We start from the raw sequence: 17,246 nt of genomic DNA on the forward strand, positions 1-17,246 counted from the left end.
TTCAACTCAGTTAGGTGGGCAAAAAGCGATTGGCTACCTGCTGACATGAACGCTCCAACCTTGTGCCTTTTTTGATCCAAGTGGTGGCGGCCCTGTCAGAAGAGCTAGCGGCTCTGCACATTCATGATGGAATACGGTTAAGTTTCAAATTATTACACATACTGTACATACAAACAGACTGATTTGTAACTCTGACTCACAGCTTTTCAAAAAGTCCCTTTTTGAATCGTGCCGTGTGACGAAATAATGACAGCTAAATTGCTTTTTGTGTCCAGTCTTAATTTTCAAGTTGACGAAAACACGACTGTCAAGCTAAACCTGGAACAACCACCACATCAGTCAGTCAAAGCTCAGCAATCACCTTCATTTAAGGCACCTGGTCAGAGTAAAATCCACCACAACCAACCACCATCAGCCAATCACAGCTCACCAATTATTTTTATTTAAGGCACCAGTGCAGCGCAAACACTCAACTCTGAAAGTTCACCGGAGGAACTGCTGGTTTATAACCTAAAAGAAATTCTCCTGAAAACAACCCAAAGAATCAATAAAAGAAGTAAAATACTTTTTGAGCTGTCCACCTCCTTTCTAGTGTGCAAAGCCTTTTTTTCAAGTTTGGGCTGGATTTGAGTTCACCAAAACAACTTCAAAACTTGACAATGACGCTCCAATGAAATTATGATGTGGTTTTTTGCCTGGATTCAGACTGGATAATTTCGATTAGAAATACTTCATGCAGCAGCATCCTCAACACTAAAAGCTATTTGCAGAAGAGCTCTACGGAGGGAAATGATCCCTTTTCATGTCGATGATGAAGCCTGTTAACCCGACGTGTGAAAAAATGTGCGCCGTGCAGGAAAAAAAGCTCAAACGCGTTAAGCGAATACAACTCAGGATGTATGGGTGAAAAAGATTTTTTGCGCCGGCCCAGTCGGTCCAGCATCTGTCAGGTATGTGGTGGCCTGACACAGCAGCATACTGGCCCCAGGCATGGCCTGACACAGCAGCATACTGGCCCCAGGCAATCAGTTGTCGGACTGCTGAACTAAAACCGACAAAAAATTGTGTTGTGTTTGACAATTTGCTGCCAGATTTTTTTTTTCCAAAAAAATACAAAATATGTGTGTGAGGAAGAGAGAGAGAAAAAAAAAAAAAGAGTGTGTGGATCAGATCACTTTACAACAGTGCCGCCATAAATACATGTAGGTACATCTCGAGTGGCAACTTGAGATACAAGTGACAACTTTTTCGAGATACGAGCGATCATAAAAGGCTTCAGGCCTCGAGATGTTTGTCGCTGTAAAACTAAACATTAAACAGACAATCACAAGTTGTGTATTTTAAACAACCACAAAGGCTCTCTCTCTCTCTTAGAATCCCTGCTAGCTTAATGCTAACAACACAATGCAAAATATGGCAGACGGGCTAACAAAAAGCATTGCTGTTGCAGTGTAATAACACTTTAAGCGACAGATATTTGACACACACGTAGTGCAGACAGAACACACACCAGAAGGAGCAGCACAAAGTCCATGGAATCTGTTTAGTGCTTCACATTCATTTGAATCATGTCAGTAGTGTTATGTTTTTTTTATAAAGTACAATATTGCAGTGTTACTTTCCTCATTAAGAAACACATTCGTGTTATTTTTCTTTGGGAGCCTGGAATAGATTCCTGGCATTTGCAATGGGGAAAGATTAGGGGGGTGCATCTCTCCACAAAAGACGATTCCATACGGTTTTCGAGGTGTTTGGTGTGAAACGATTCAAGGACAGTTTGATTTGGAATGGAATTTGGAATTTTGGATTTGAAGTGGAATGATTCGGTTCGGTTCGACACAGTGAGATAACGGTGCGACTCGATACACAATGAAAAAAATGATGTTCATCATTTACTCCATTTTATTTTGTCAAGTGGTTGCATAAGATAAAATCATCTGAATCCACATGGATTTTTTTTTAAGCAGACTATATATCTACTTTAAAAATGTATCCGGATACAGGTGATTTTATTTCGTGCAATCTCTTGACAAAATAAAATTGAGCAAATTCAACCATTTTTTTTTTCAGTGTACTACGGCTCACTTCGATAGTGTATGATGCAATTACTGTTTTTGTTGTTATTTGACACACATTTGAATGAATTTGTCAGTATTGTTTCCTTCTTGGTTTTAGCTCTGAGATATCTCAAAGCGGAACGATTCGCCAATATCTCGATACATTTCAAAGTGGAACGATTCGAAAAAAAATCTGAATGCTAAATTAGCAACGGGGGCCACTCGACTCGCCATTTCTGAAAACATTCATGTCGGATTGAATGACTCCCTGACCCTCTATCTGTGAATGGCTAGCAGTCGCCTTTATGGGATTGGTTGAATTGAATGACGACAGATCAAGATAGTAAGAAGAATAGAGGCTTTGCCTCTCCAAACAGCTTCTCATCCAAGGCAGGCACAGCTGACTCTCAGGGCGGGCAGCAACCCCCAATCCCTGCCCATGACGCTTGGTCTGAATGGGCTATGAGGATAATTTTGAGTTTTAGTATTTTAACAAATACAAGGTTCTGAAATCAATAAATAATCATTTGAATAAATCATGATTTCAATCTCAATCAAACAAAAATGTGACTATTATTTTTTTTTCAGAATCGTCCAGCCCTTAACCCCAAATACAGCGCAAGCGATGTGTGAGAGTCCCGGAGCTTATTTGTGGTTAATTACGTGCATGATGCACAGAATTCGAGGTCTGAATAGTTTGACAATGACAAAGAAGGAGAGGAAAGAGGAAGTGGGAAGCCCAGTGGAAAACAGCTGCAAGGACAAGGCAATGTGCACGCAAACGCAAATTCATTTCACGTTTGTGCCCCACATTTTAAAACAACAAGAAAAACTAAAGCTGTCTTTTCGAAGCTTTTCTTGGTCAAAATAGGTTCCTTACTTTTGTCAACGATGTAAATAACAGAGGGCGGGTCAACTCAGATTGAGATCTTGTTTCAGTATTATTCATTCTCTTTTTAAAGAAGTGCAGGCCACATGTTTCTTTCTGTATGATTGTTTTATGAAGCATGAAAAGTTGAAGTGATAAAACCGCAGATTTGTTTACATTATTGTTGTAGTCTGACTTGTGATTTACAGACTCATGTTTACGCAACACGTGTTTGGTAGAATTTTGTCAATTCATGGCTCTTGACTAACTTTTGCGCTGGTAACACTGGTCTTATTAACTTTTTCAGTTGGTCGCACTCGCATAAATTTAGTCGCACCCTTTTTGGGCCGCTACAACATGACCACATTTAATGATCGACAGTAGTTTAGTCATCTCAATTGGCATATCGCAGTTTCGTATGACGGAAAGATTGACAGTGACTCAAGATATACTGTATTGGAAAAATATTTGACATTGGCAACAAGCAGCTTCTGACAAAACAGTTCAATTATTTCATATGACTTTAAAAGAAGACAAAGATGACGCAAGGCTTTGCTTTTATGTGAACATTATTTTGTTCGATGCAGAGGGGCCAGCTCTTATAGTGAGGTGGGAAAACCAAAGCTTTCCAGCCTGCCTCATCGTAATCAATCAAGTCTGGCCCATCAACACTGCTTTGGATTAGGTCGTCCAAAGCAGTGTTTCCCAACCAGGGATACATGAGCACATTGCAGAGGGCATGTGGAAATAAATTACAACTGCTATTAGTGGCTCTAAATATTTATTCTTGTTTGGTGTTATGTTCCTGATATATAAAGATTAATACCGGTTTAAAGGAGACTAATTAAAAGGTGCTCCATTTTGTGTGGTAAATGTTAAAAATGACTGCATTTTCCGGACTATAAACCGCTACTTTTATCCTAGGTTATGAAACGTTTTTTCTTCCACCGCTCGGGGCGCTCTAACAGGATGTGACTGCAGTTGGAAGAGTTCAACAGGCGAGGGCGCTATGCACTACGTTATAGCATTAGGTGCATATGTAGAATGTAGTAGAACAATAATGCTGCAGTCACGCTACCTCTGTTGGAAGCGTTTCTGGCGGCGCGTTTCAATTGGAGTCAATGTAGTTCGCGAGGGCGGGCGCGAGGCGGTTGGAGCAGTGGCACGTGGAGCGAAGCAGCGAAAATCCGCCCATACCTCGCATATACATTTTCTTTTTACTTTTTTGCCATTTCACCTCGTGGTAGCCAATCAGCATTGGACATACTACGTCACACACTGCCACACAGCGTCCTGTTCACTCGAATTTTACCAAGACAGCAATAAAGTTAGCGTTAGCATAGTATGTCGGCCACTTGATCGCGATGTTGAAAAATGCTGTCGTCTACTACCAAGCGAAGCCCCTCCCCTCTCCTCTGTGCGCGAATGAGCGGTCGCAGCAGTCAGGTTTCAAATTTCCCGCGGTCAAACGCGAGCGAATGAGGCGAAGAGGAACGCTTCACCCGCGATTGGTGTGAACGTAGCATAAAAGGTGGAGTCTGGTGGACATTAGCTGACAAACTGGAGCGGCAGCGGGCAGTGAAATGGCGATAAGGACTGTTTATTTTCTCTTGATTCTGTTCCATTTTAATCAGCAAAGTTGCTGCCGTTTTAAAAGGCACTGTGTCTGTTCAGGTGTACATGTACATTTATAGTTGAAAATCATTCTATCTAATTTTTCAACATAGATAGGTGCGGCTTATATATGTTTTTTCAGTGTTTATTTTTTTTTTAACGGAGTGGGTGCGGCTTATAGTCCGGAAAATACGGTATACATATGTGTATTCAATTAAATATAGGTTGAAAATGATTGTATTCTGTTTTTATACATGTTTGACACATCGTCCCAACTTCATTGGAATTGGGTTTGTAAACAATCTACCTTGCCGTCTCCTTTTCATGACGGCTCGGTATGCGGTGAACGCTGACACAATCGTGACCGGAGTTCTCCCAAACAACAAAAGATGGATAAGCAATCTGTCCATGATTATTTTTGGTGACAGTCACCCGATTGTCTTGTGGCAGAGAGACGCTCTCATATGACGTCATCTCATGCGCAGTCTCCTCTCCTCTCAATATTCCCAAATAATATTAGTAACAAATGGAACCTGGCATAAGTCGCATGTTCATGTTCACCTTGGATTAAAACAATGATACTTTGTATTTTAGAGCGCCGCCATCGTGATATCAGAAATCGTTTCCAACAGGAGAGGGGCTGGCAAGCAATTGACCGCGATTTTGGTAGACTTATAAGGAACGGCATGTGGACAATGAAGGAATGAAAAATACATCTCGTCTCCTCTTCCTCCTTCTTCTTAAAATGAGCAAAGACCGGGGCTTTCTTTTGTAACAATGAAAGATCTAAACCAGTGGGAAAAGCCAGACTTTTTACTTCCTAGTTGGCTGCTAGGTCAGCACTTCCAAATATGGGCACGCTGTTGCGCGTGTGATAAAGGGCTCGTTTGGACTCAGTGAAGGAATGGATCATTAAATTCGACAAGCGAGGTACAAGGTACATGCATCTGATGCGCGTGCGCTTTGACGCAAATGACATGGGCGGAAAAACCATTGAGTCGTGTTGCCTAGCACAGTCATTCTGCCTCATATGTTAGGCATGTCATTTGAGCATTTCAAGGCTTCATATCTGCAGTGGTACTTGTGTTCCCTCCATGCAAACATCGTCAGAATTTGGAAGCACAAGCTGCTCTCTTTGAAAGGTAAGGCAGGGAAATAGATTTGATTCCCAAAATTAGTGAGGCACAGCCTAAAAAGCCATGCGGGGTTCGTCAAAAATACAAAAGAGAGGTGGGGAGTGAGATGACGAGATGGAGGCACGTAAAAATACAAAAAAAATTTAAAAAATGGACATAAGTGTTTTTCACATGACAGCGATGATATGATGTTCCGATTAGTCGGCTAATGGCGACCGCTGTTAGTGATTAGTCGACTAGCAGAATAATCGTTTGTGGCAGCCCGAGTGAACTCTTTTAAGACTGCAAGTCAAAGTGTTTATTCATTTAACAACTCAAATTGTCAAAAAGTCATGGTTTGTTTGTCTTTATTTTATAAGAAGCCTAACCTATAAGACCAAAACATTTATGTGTCATAAATCTTATGGTGTTTATTGTAACACAGAGTCAGTTATTGCATGTTTTGTAAAAAAAACAACAAAAAAAAAACAGATGGGAAGAGGACCGTATTAAAGAAAAGTTACTTATAAAATTGCATTTGCAATATTGAGGAAAAAAGTTACAAAAAATAATTTGGGGTGTTTTTGCGGGTCTAGTGGGAATGAATTGCATTTTCATTATTTCCATTTTGGGAATGATGAGTTGAGATAGGGTTGCTTTCCGTTATGAGCCGCCAACTTGCAACTCGGTGAGGTAGTGCCAATATTTGGAGATGCTAATGCTGGCGGCGCCGACGTCTTTGGTGTCTAAGCACGTTAACGCCCCTCGGGAGGGGCTGGGGGGTCGGTGGGGTGAGGGGGGATGTTAGGAGGGTCTGACTGATAATGGGTTGATAATGAAGGAACCCATCTTCAAAGTGCGGCCATGCATGCACAACGCCACATGCACAACAGAGACACACAACACACACACACACGCATGCCCGAAAATTGTTATCCACGGGAGGCTCGGCAGACCCGTCTGCACCCCCTGCTATCTTCAAGGAGCACCATGATACCCCCTTGATCTTTCTTCACACGAGGCCATATGAACCTTTCCCTGACTGTGGATTACTTCGGTTTGTTCTGTTTATTTCTATCGGACAAGTTACAATCACTTACAATACAAAAACTGGTGGGTGGAACACCTGGATTATTTATATGATGGTACATTGTAGGGCCCGACCGATTAATCGTCTGGCTGACTATATCAACCGATATTATATGAAATATTATATCGTCGCTGTCCTGTAAAAAACACGTGTCCAATTTTTTATTTTTTTAATTCACGTTAATGCGATGTCAGTAACGCAGAAACACCATTCGTGTAAAAATAAGAAAAAATACAAAAATGGACATTAGTGTTTTTCATAGGACAGGGACAATATTAAAGTATTATCCTGCTGCTTGTCACCACTGCTGGCAGGGCATTTCAAAGCAACAGGCTTCTCGTTGTGACGTTCAAAAAAAACAAAACAAAAGCAAAGGGTCGGTCAAGACAAGGGAGCAAAAAGTTTTCCCTCCTCCCGCGTCTGCAGTCGTGCACAGCGGCCGCCAAAAAAGCGAAGCAGCGCGCGGCACATCTGGCGGCAATTAGCCGCCGACACAGGCGACAAGCGCCAACCAATAAAGTCGCCCACTCCCCTTGCGCTGATGTCATGCGGTACGAGTTGGACCAGCCGTGTGAAATTGCGCCATCGGGAGCGAGCCCCTCGCTCACAGACGTCCCCCTCCGACAAACAAAAACAACTCCCGTTTGTGCGTATTGACGCCTGCTTAGTCAGCTTAGCATCGTGACAACGTGAATAAATAACACTCCTCATTAGGCTTAAAGGACTCCTTGTCATTCGAGTCTTTCGGTTGTTTGTCTTCACTGAGCCACGCCCATCTCAGGGTACACAGACACAAGCTACAAGTTGCGCTTGCTAGCTGGTGCGGCTAAACATTATCCTACTGTGGTGCGGATGGTCCTCTGTAACTACTCCTCGCCTCCATGGCGGCAAATAAGATACACTTCTCATAAGCATTGTTATCACTAAAGGCAGACGAGGAGTAGCTAAACATTGTAAAACCGAAAAAGAGAGAACAGAAGAAGTCAGTGCTAAGGTATCTGGTCGGGTCTCCGTATTGGCAGACACTTAAAACCAAAGACTTGGACTTGGGTACCAAAAACGTGCGATTGGAAAACCAGTAATTGAATTATATAACAAACATAAGTTTGTGCATTTTGTGCACTGTCAATTTGAAATAATGTCCTGTTTTTCTTTAATAAAGGAATACAAATTTTGAAATTTTTAAAAATCTGATTCAGCAATTAATCCGCCCCCAAAATTGACAGATTATTAAAATAATCATTAGTGAGCAACAGGAGTGCCCCGATTGATCGTGATGTAATAATAATTTAATTCAACATATAGTTTTCTATATTTATAAGTTAGATTTCAAAAGCAATGTGGAACACATTGCAGACTGAAAGGAGGAATTGACCTGAATGTCACTGTTTCTCACAACCTAAAGTCACGGCTTGTTTGGGGGAAAAACAACAACGCTGTCACATAAACGTGAGCGTTAAATATGACACATTCAACTACTGGTAACAAACACCAGAAATGGGAAAAGTACTGACATTAGGTACTTGAGTAAAAGTGCAATTATGTCATATAATTTGAAGGCTATTAAATGTGAAAGGTCGTCACTTAACACATTGCAGGTAGACCCACCTCTTGAAATCAAGTTTTTACTAATGAACTGCTGTTTCATTCAAATTTCATTCAAACAGTATAAAACGAACGCCATGAACCAGGGCCAAGCTAACGAAAGGGTAATCAGCTTTAAGCTTTACCTTGATATGTTTTCTCAGATAAGGCCATGGCTGGGCGTCAGCCAGCCCCTGACTCGCTGCCGCTGGTTAGTTCTGAGTCAAGATCATATGACAGTTTCAACGTCGACACACTCCACGTCGTCAATCATTTTACTTCATTTCACCTTCCAATTAAATTATCGGGTAGCGGTAGCATAGCGTCTTCTCGGGTGATGTCATACCGTAGCTTGAGATAGAGCTTGGAGCCGGGAAGTCCGGGACCGGGTGCAACCCTTCATATAATTAGCCACGAACATTGGTCGAATTTATTTTTTAAGTAATGTTCGAATGTATTTTTTATGTAAAACAATAGTAACGATCCTGTTTTGAAAATGTATCGAGTAAAAAGTACAGACGCTGGAGTTAGAATGTAACGGATAAAAGTAAAAAGTATTCCAAAGAATAAATACTCCGTGAATTATAAAGTACTGGGGAAGACTACTCAAGTACAGTAAAGAAGTATTTGTACTTCATTACTTGCCATCTCTGACAAACACACATATGACAAGGATTAACGTCCTTATAACTTCATGACTTAAATGTATTGCGCCACACAAAGCACTCTGGGAAGCGAGTGGCTGGATATGACACACCTGTTTAGTGTGCTTACTGCATTGCACCAGAAATGCTTGATCTACACTACAGTATATAGGACATTTGCAAATAGCTGCTTTTACATACGATCACAATAATGATCCGCAATCGGCAGCATAAAACCCTGATCGGAAGACCTCTAGCTAATGTATATAATACAAAAACAATCAATCTCATTTTTAAAAAATCTAATATCATCTGATGAAATCGGCCATCTGATTAATCATAATCCCGGGAATCTTTCATCATTAAGCCTCACTTAAGCGAAAGTGGAATATTTTACAGCGGCTATGGCAAGCGTCCTTTCCGCAGCCTTAATTGGGCGACGTCAGACTTTCTGGTCTTTGTTCAGATGACGACGAGCGCATTTGGCTCGCGTTCTGGCTCAACGGACACACGTCATTAAATTGGACAATAGGCTGCACGGATATTTCAACGCGGATGTTCTCTCTCGCTTGATCATCGGAATTTCCGACTTGGGCCAAGAAAAGCCCTTCTATTGCTCAAAACACTAAACTTGTCTTAAAACCCTAATTTGGAAACCTATTTCAGTTTTTGACACCCTAAATCAAAACCCTAACCGTGCCCTCAATCCAGAACCTAGGTTTCAAACTCTAATTTAACCTGGTATTCCCGCGCTAATATTAGCAACATGACAACATTTCTTGTCAAAATACTGAATCTGGTTGGATTGGCCACATCAGCTTCAGGACCTAGATCAGGGGTGCCCAAACTTTTTCCTCTAAGGACCGCATACAGAAAAGTAGAAGACGTGAATAAGGAGAAGTGCCACTTCCTGACTTCACTTACTAAACACAGTAAAATCAATCATTCAAGCAGTTATACACAATTGTTCATATTGTGTAGTTATCAGTGGTGGGCGGTTCCTTTCAGACGTAGGCCTTCACCCCCCACCACGCCCAACCCACCGAAAATACTTGGATCGAGAGAAAGTTTGCTGAGCACCGAAAGAACTCAAATTAATCTAAAATTCTGTCTCTTCAAAATGCTGAGAGGCTAGTAGTAATTCTAGGAAACAGTAGCCAAAGTTCCTAGTGACGAAAACAGTTCAACCGTTTATCGTCCATGACAAGATCCATCCATTCTCGACACCACTTCTGCTGTTTAGGATCATGGGCGCTGGAGTCTAACCTTGCCTGCAAGCTGAATTCTTGTGGAATTTGTGAGTGAGAATCCATCTTGTCCTGAGCCCGCTGACTTGTTACGAGACCAATCAAAAAGCCACATTGTGTTTGGGGGCGGGATATGTGGCTATGACGAAAACAAGAAGGTCCGAGGCCGGGGGAAACAAAAAAAAACAACAAAAAAACGACATGGCGACACTGGTGGATGGACGGTAAAATTCTGTTCTCGCAGATTCACCCACAGATTCATTTTTGAAATAAGAAGACCGAGATTTTTAGCTGGCTTTTTTACCAACTGGATTTGGTGAGAGTTTGATGTACCAGTTTGCTCCACTCGTGAACATTTTCATTCTTTGCCGTGATTGATCAAAACCCAAGTTTGGTAGGCATGCACAATTTGCCACATCGCACAATCAGCTCCAAGTATTGTACTGAATGTCCCGCCTTTCCCGAAACAGATCACATTTGGAACAGTCCCAGATTGATACTGTGGTGAACGCCTTTGAGTGATTCACATGATCAATCTGGCTCTTGCCGGGTTAGCTGGAGCCGATCCCAATTGACTTTGAGAGAATGGTCGACGACACCGTGAACTTGTCGCCAGTCAGGGCACACACTGAGACGGGCAAACATTTGCACTCACTTTCACACCTTCACCGAGTGAGAACTGAAACCACACATCCGCCATGAAGTCGAGCCAATGTACCGCTACGAGTGACTCCATTACAACGTTCAACTCCAAACCTCGTCACTACAATATAACAGTTCACGATCATTTATCTAATAACACATCATAAGAATATAAAACATTGTACTAACCAGAGATGCTTATTATTATTATTGTCTTCTTTTTCTAGCAGTGCAGTGTTGTTAAATCCTTTACTCAGATAAAACAAGGAAGTGGGCAATCGTTCATCATTTCTGACTCCCGAATCACTGGAATTAGCAATGTCACAAGACTTGCCAAAAATGACAAGTGTGTCAAAATGTTGCGTCTGGGCCTTTTTAGGGGAAGGTTTTCGTGTGATATCGCCTATAGGAAATTTGATCAAAAGACTCCTTCAAATGAGAGCGAGACAACAATGGATATGCAACTCCTGTTACTCCAGGAAGCCCTTCCATGATTGGATGCAAGTTTCAGTTGAAAAATACCCACAAATAAGCTCACCAAGCCAAAATCCTCCAAAGAAGTTCTTCAAGTTGACGTGTTCAAATAACTGTGGTATATTCAATAACACCACTTGCCCTAAAAACTCGATTCATTGTTGGGAAGAGCAGCAGATGAATTGTAAGTCATCAATTGTTTTTTTCTTCTCCTAAATAGATTGCTTGTGGTGGATTTTCAAAGTTCTCATTCTTCAGTTTTCATTCCATATTTGTGAGAAAATAACACCAAGACGGCAGACGCTTGTCATATTGCTAAATGTCAACTTGAAACCCTAATCTTGGCCTGAAACCCTGAAGAAATCTTGAAACCCTGACCAAGTGGTTAAATGAAAACATCATTTGAAAACTAACTCTGGCCTGAAACTCTACTTTGAAACCCAAACCTACGTTTTACAACCCAAACCCTTTAACCCATGTTTGTACACCTTCATTTGCAGTTCCAAACCTGTCTTGAAACCCTAACCCTGTCTCAAAAGCCTCCTTTAAAACCCTAACCCCAGTTTAAACACAGTAATTTACAAGCCTAACTCTGTCTTGAAGCGTGACTCTGTTTTTAAAGCCTGCTTTGAAACTCTAACTCTTGATTGAAAGGCCACTTTGAAAACCCTGCCTTGAATCCTCCACACTTTGAAACCATAACCCTAGCTTTAAACCCTACTTTGAAACAACTGAGCCTTGTTTAAAACGTTAACCCAGAAACCGAATCCCTAATTGGAAACTCTGACCCTTGTTTAAAATCTAAACCCAGGTTTGAGGTTTTGTCATTTGAAACCCTAATCCTAGATATCCTACATAATAGTTTTGGTAAACACTCTAAGTTGACTCCCTAATTTGAAACCCTCATCAATCCTTGTTTAAAAGGCTTTTTTTAAGATCTTTTTTTTTTTTTGGTTTCAGTCTGCTATCTGCAACCAGGTCAGCATTGCACATGATAATCTGTTGTCAAGTGTCTTACCTGCATAAAGAAAAGTTGAGAGGAAAAAAAAGAATACTGATTCCGAATGGAGTGTGAGGGTCCTTGCTAAAAAGTTCAATCGGTTCCCCCGGCCTTCTTTTTGCTTTCAGGACAGAAAGAAGTTGTTTCTAATGTAAAGCTAAACATGAAATGTGGACTTCCTTTTACACGAGCACCAAACTTGTGCAATTAAGCGGACTTCCTTCTTTTCACTCTTCCCCTGTGACCAAAATGTCACGTTTATTGTGTGACTGAAAGGCGTGCTTCTGAACCTCCTCACTTTGAAACCACAACCCTGGCTTTTCAACCCTTTTGAAACCCTAACCGTAGGTTGAAATGCTACTTTGAAACCCAAACCCTGGTTTGAAAGACTAATTTGCAACTCGAACCCTGGTTTAAAACCCTAATGCAGTGTTCTCGCCCTGCTTAGCATAGTCAGGTATCAGGTTGTGAAATTAACACAAATAAATCAGAAGCATTAATGATTGTCAGGAACTGGCCATCACAATTAGATAACCTTGTCTCATTTAGACTAGCCAAACACTGAGGCAAACTCTTCTAAGAACACACTGTTGTTTTTATCAGATTATGGCAAATTGTCCAAGGAAATTTAATTCGATTTGAATAAATGGGATGTACTTCCGCTCTCTCTCCTGGAAAGGACTGAACGTATAGAAATGAATGTTCTTCCGAGATTATTGTTTTTCAAAAGTCAAAAATGTTCATTGCAATAATACGTTATATGCGGCACCACTAGTCTACGCGCGGTTTTCCGATTGACGTATTATACTGACGTGTTATTACGTTTGTGGAGTATGAATTAAGCAGCAAAATCCACCCGTTCTTTATCCATCTCAAGGGGTAGCCATTTTGCCACTTGCTGTCGACTGAAAATGACTATGTTTAACACGGAGTCAATGACTACGTTTACATGCAGCCAATAAATCTTTTAAAACCTGAATATTGGCAGTATTCGGGTTTTTAAAAGCCACATAAACACGCGCGATAAACCGAATATGCCCTTATTTTGTTTTTTAAAATGTCCGAATATCATGCTTTATTCGTGCGGTGAGTGGCATGAATATAATGCGTTTTATTGACGAGATGCAAGTAACAAGTGGAGGTGACGTGTAATTGTGTCATGACGTTCATGAATCGCCGGTTATTCAAATGTAGGGGGTAACTCTCTCCGCTCAAGCCATGTAAACAGGTTATTTCGAATGACTCAGAAATTGAAATTTTGACCTTAACACAAATATCGACTGCATGTAAACGTAGTCATTGACATCACAGTTACACAGGGCCCAGGTAACAACCAATCATGGGTGGATTTTGCTGTTTAATTCATAATCCACAAACGCAATATTAATCAGAATGCCGCATTTTGACTAGGGAACATAGAACTTCACTAGACAAATGAATATCAAATTGTAATTGGGTGAACAAAAGGCCAATGTTTCACCTTAAATTATTGATGTCTGGTAAAGAAAACGGAGGGCTAGGACTCGCTAACATCAAACTATATTATTGGTCGACCGATATAATATCAGGAGTGGCCTGGATCATTCGGGACCCAGAAATACCATGGGACTCTTAGGAGGAGCATTCGTTACCAGGTATTTCCTTCTCAATTATTCAATTTCTAAGACTGCATTCTCAGAAGAAAATACAAATGACAAATTTATGGCTAAAACATAGACTCAACATCTGGAATCAGGTGCAAAAACGAGCCATGTCGTTAGTAAGAATATTGAGTCCTTTCATCTGTCGTGGACAGGGGCTTTGAAAAATGGGCCAAGTATAAACTCATCACTGTAAATCAGTTGTTAAAACTTTTGCCCAACTAAGTATTAGCAAATTTGACCTACCTTCAAGTGAGTACTGTAGTACTTACACATAAGAAATTATCTAACAAAACATAGGGATTGAGATCATATCAGAAGGAACAGCCACATATAGAAAATCACTTCATTCATTTGACTGAGAATGAAATCGTAATGAAAAAGTGTCCTTGACGTTTCACAAACTGTTGAGGGATATGTCAGACAACACACAACCCATAACAATGAGAAATGAAACTAAATGTGACAATGGATGATGACACCTTGGGAGATGTCTGGTCTGGGTGTCATAGGGGGATGGGAAGTCAACTGTAAAATAAGATTGATTGGAAAGCTAAGATTTTTCGGGGAGGAGTCCATGACAGGGTTCTCTGTTTAAAAGTAGAGTTGGTAACACATGCTGGAAGAATTGTGGACTTGTGAGTGATCAAATCCACATTGTGGGGGGCTGCCCCATCCAACAACATTTTTGGATTGATGTTAAATGCATATTTGATTTTTTTTTTTTTTGCAGTGAAACTTCCCCTTGATCTTTTCACTCTATGTACTTTTTGATGGTTTGGTCCCATGATCTTTTTTTTTTTCCCGCAGGTCCTCCTAGTCACTTGAAGAAAAAAATTCTATAACACTCAACTGGTTGAAACCTGGACCACCTACAGTTGCACAATGGATTAAAAAAAATCTAATAATAGAACAAAAACAATTGACAGCACAACTACAGCTGAAGACTCCTATCTTTGAAAGAAGATGGTGACCAGTCTTGGATCTTGTTAGATACTAGATACTGATGATTCCTTGGGTATGGGCATGGCTTCATTTTTCTCTTTGCATTGTGTTTACTGTATATAGTTGTTATACAGTTTTGTTATTGTACAAATGTTATGATGTATGTTTTCTGTTAACCTTGACAATAAATTTAAAAAAATAATAATAACCCGGGATTAACACCCTAATTTGAAACTGTAACCTGCGTTTGGCAACCCAATTTCAAACTGTAGTCTGTTTTGAAAGCCTTATTTGTAAGCGTTTCCCTGTCTTTTTTGTGACGTTTTTTTGCTTGCTAATTATTTTGAATGTGTTCAATATGTGCCAAATTCAAAGTGAGGGGCAACTTGGGCCCTTCTGCTTCAAATAGTGATCTGACAATCCTCCACAACGAGTGGCAGCTGCCATCCAAGGAGAAAAAAATGGGGGGGGGGGGGGATGGAGCCCAAGACCCCGAACGCTGGGCCGGGGGCTCCAGCAGGCGGGCCCTCCCATTCCCATTCCCATTCCCAAACTACACCGCCCTTGCTCGGCCTGCTGGCTGCGACAGGCGGCAGCCAAACCAAGCCAAGCCAAGCGAAGCAAAGCCTTCTCCGCAATCCACACCAACTCCACCATCACCACCACAGCCTTCCTTCATCCTCGGCCCGGATAACGACATGGGGACAAAGGCGCTTACCTCATTTTCTTGGAGGTCCTCGACGCCGGTTTGGCTGAAATGTAGAATCTCCTTCTGCTGTTACTGGGCTCATTTGTCCTCCTCCTCGTCGCTCCTCTGTGCTGTGTTTGGGTTGAGGAAAAGTGATGTCATTGCATGAATCTGCTATACCCGCCCCCATTTTTTTTTTTCTCCACACTGTCCTTTTCCTGCCAAATACAACTCCGGCAAATACTTGTGCAAAAGCCTTTTAAGCTTTCATCATCTTTCGTGCCCTTCTGCATGTCTCCCATTTTATTGAGCACTTGCTTGTTTTCAACATGCACACCTGCATATAAAGCCGCTGCCTGCTACTGAAAATTGATCCGTCTCTGATTAGAAGTGTTTGAATTAACAATGAGCTTGTTTTATTCGAAAAACTACTGCCAATTTATCTGCCAAATTCCAAATATTTTCATTCAATTATTAAAGTCCAGTGTTTTGTCATGTAAGCATATTACAGTATAGTAATGCATACCCGCGGTTCACTCTTAAGAGGTGCAACAATCCATTGATCAATCAATCAGCGACTTACCAATTTGATCAACTATTTTTGCTAATTGGTTGTTTAGACTTGTTTAGACCTTATTCAACGCGACATTATCCAAATCCTCATCATTTCAAAAATTCTTAAAATGTCTGTTGTCGTCAATGAAATGTCTGTTGTCGTCAATGAAAGCAGATTATCTTTGTGTTCTTACTTCGGACATTCTGACATGTAACGGAGCAGTCGTAACTGAATCATCATTTATTGGAAAAATAAGTCAGTTGAATCCATGATGAAAATAACGGCTATAACCGTAGTGTGACAAACCTGTAGACTAACCTGTAATTGACATGTGGTCTTGAACCGGAAGCAGCCACGGCAGTGTAGTAGACAAACAAGTAGCCCTTTCCAGGCATGAATTAGTAGACAAGTAGTAGCTCACGCCTGTTTCAAAAATGTTTGAAAGTTCATCACTCCCCCTCGTGTGATATTGCGCAGTTGTTGCATAGGTTTTGTTTCATCATTAAAACAATACCAAAAACAGTGAGTGAATAAACAGTAATCGGGTGAAAAAAGTGATTTTTGCCAAAAACCTTTATGCATTTTTTTTTTACCCGACTATTCAATTAATCAGTGAAATAAATAATCAATTATAAAAATATTTAATGGTGACAGCCCTACTAGTGCCTAGCACAGGGAGAACATGTAAACTACTACGAGCAGGAAGATTGGACACTATGCTAAAAACTCACCTATTTGTAGTTTCACACCCTAAAATGTCACAAAGCCTTGTCTGCAAGTAAAGAAGCATATTTGTGTTTAGGAAGTAATTAAAGTGACGAATCAAGTGTTCCAAGAGGAACTAAGTTTAGGTTGTTAGCGCAATAAGTTAGGAGCAAGTCTTGGCCATATGTGCATTAAAGAAAAAAAAATACACTAAATGTTCTGTAAAGCCATTTCATGTTTTTAGAAGTGTTTGAAAGGATATTAAAACGGGTTTGGATCAGTTTGTTATACATTGACTGTTTAAACTATTAATATGGACAATTATAAACAATTTTATGGCAATTACTGGCAATTTTTGGCTCTTTGCAGTGCACAAC

The 17,246-nt window shown here is 40.7% G+C and overlaps 1 protein-coding gene across 6 annotated transcripts in view; it reads right to left on the reverse strand.

Annotated features, from left to right (window-relative positions):
• nckap5l (NCK-associated protein 5-like) overlaps positions 1 to 17,128 on the reverse strand; it is a 50,052-nt gene extending 32,924 nt beyond the window's left edge. For 2 of the 6 annotated variants that reach the window (XM_086032808.1, XM_086032785.1), the window contains exons 1-2: positions 16,483 to 17,128; positions 15,639 to 15,739 (exon numbers count right to left, since the gene is read on the reverse strand). The gene's annotated coding sequence lies outside the window, so the exon portion shown is untranslated. Of the gene's footprint in view, positions 1 to 12,353; positions 12,525 to 15,638; positions 15,740 to 16,482 lie in introns of those variants that run through there. The other 4 variants (XM_086032816.1, XM_086032759.1, XM_086032766.1 and 1 more) reach the window with 3 other exon arrangements.
• Positions 17,129 to 17,246: the final 118 nt, after the last annotated feature.

This window comes from Filicampus tigris, chromosome 1, assembly GCF_054856515.1.
Source record: "Filicampus tigris isolate MCC_2025a chromosome 1, RoL_Ftig_1.0, whole genome shotgun sequence".
Taxonomy (NCBI): domain Eukaryota; kingdom Metazoa; phylum Chordata; class Actinopteri; order Syngnathiformes; family Syngnathidae; genus Filicampus; species Filicampus tigris.